The following is a 2037-nucleotide window of genomic DNA, read 5'->3' as shown; positions in this document are numbered from 1 at the left end:
ATTTCCCTCACATATATAGATATATAGTCAATTTTGCTAGTTGGGGTGGGGGGTTACAGTGTTACCAACCAAAAACATGAGAACCTTCTTTCTTTTTTCTTTTATTTAACATTTTCAAAACTAACTGACAATATAAATAGCTAAGAGTGTTGTAGCTCAACTAATTGGCACCTCCTAGTGTTTTAAATGGAGTTTCAAATCTCCCCTATTCCCCATTGTAATTATTATAATAATAATAAAAAACCATAATAAATAGAAAGTATATTTAATACAAAATGCATATGTTGCCTTTTGGCTTTTGAATCTCCTTCATAATTGGAGAAGAGGAGATTTGAATTCTAGATAGATATGAGTTGTGTGGGGCTAGAAAATCGGGTAGCCTTGGCCCACTCCAAGCCAGGCCCAAATGGCCCACGCTGAGGATGTATGATGGGTCCGAGGATGACCCTGTCCTCGGGCGTCCGAGACCTCGAAAAAATACGAGGACCACCCTACTAAAGGACTTCTGGAATATCCGAGGAGGAAAGGGCCCAGTGCCACGCGTTGGCAACAGAAGTACAGAGAAGGGGCAAGCCCTGGGCGAACTGTCACCTCGGCATTGAATACGCTCACCTAACCCTTCTGGCCGCATTAATGGGGATGTAACCCCTTGACAGAGCAACATCGATCAGGGTGAGCCACCTGACCACGAATATGACCTCTGATGGGACAGACGGTCAGAAGGGAGGCCAATAGATGATCAACAGGGGGAGGAAGAGAGGGATATATAAGAAAGGGGAGCAAAGTGTAAAAAAGGAGGAGAGGTGGGGAAGAAAAAACCTCCTCGGCTATGGGCCGAGGAGCATCCCCCAGTTGTAAATTGTTCTTAGTATTTTTCAATAAAAGGAAAGTAGTTCATGCTTCATGCACGCCGGCGAGTGCCTAAACCTTCGATCCACTCTCTATAAATTCATTGTTCTAGATTCGTTGGGGCCTGGGGGAACTCATATCTTTTGGGCTACAAAAACTGACCCTACAAGTTGAGTTACAAGATTCTTGGTTGATTATTATAAATAAATATAAATATCTTATTGAATATGATTTTTAATCTTCCTCATTTTATGCAAGAATGTCGAGAGAGGCTTACCTATTGCCATTGGTGTAAAATGTAAGTAACCTGTTTTAACTTCGTCCTAAGGTTTTATTTATTTATTTATTTATTATTATTATTATTTTTATTTTTAGCCGTGATTCCGTTAGACCATTCTTGGTCAGATCTTTGTTACCCTCTGTTTTTTTGGTGGTTGCAAAACCTTTGTAACTTTGATACCCTAAAAAATATCTTTTAAGTTCTAATCTGACCTGGGTCTTAAAAGAATTAGAATGGGCCCAATTTGGGCCAATTTTCTCTCCATTGAAAGCCCAATCATGTATGCACCCACTTGAAACGAATGACAAAATATAATTTTTTTTAATTAAGAAAAAATATATAAAATTAGACCCTTAAGTCTATTTGACAGTGCATCCAAATGACAAATTAGGGAAGATAGTTCACATACATATGGTAGGTTCTACCAGATAGCTTAAATAGTAAACTCTTTCATCGAATAAGAAATCTGTCTTTGAATCTCATCTACACTAAAATATTAATGGATATCTTGGTTAAAAAGGCAAACAATATATTCAAATCCTATTTTAAATATATGAATAACCACATTTTTCAGAGCTACAAATTTTAACATAGTCCATTATTCTGTCATTTCTCTTTAACAACTAAAAAGACAAATAAGTATTATAAAGTCTTGTGCAAAATTTGAAATTTCTTAGATCTTTATCATACGCAACACAGTTCCAACTCTTTTCTGTGTAAACTACAAAAATTTTCAGTTCCTTTTCCTTCACTTTCTTTGCACCAAAATAATATATTACGAACCTTCCTTGAGGGGGGATTAAAAAAATGTAAAATAAAATAAAAGCAGCTAAGAAGACGTACAGAGTTTATGTACTCCATTTTTTTTTCCTTCTGTACTTCTTGCTTTAACCAACTAGATAGAAATG

The sequence above is a fragment of the Quercus suber genome, unplaced genomic scaffold (genome assembly GCF_002906115.3).
Source record: "Quercus suber isolate HL8 unplaced genomic scaffold, Cork oak 2.0 scaffold_281, whole genome shotgun sequence".
In the NCBI taxonomy this organism is placed as follows: Eukaryota; Viridiplantae; Streptophyta; class Magnoliopsida; order Fagales; family Fagaceae; genus Quercus; species Quercus suber.
Note: the sequence above shows the minus strand (reverse complement) of the source record.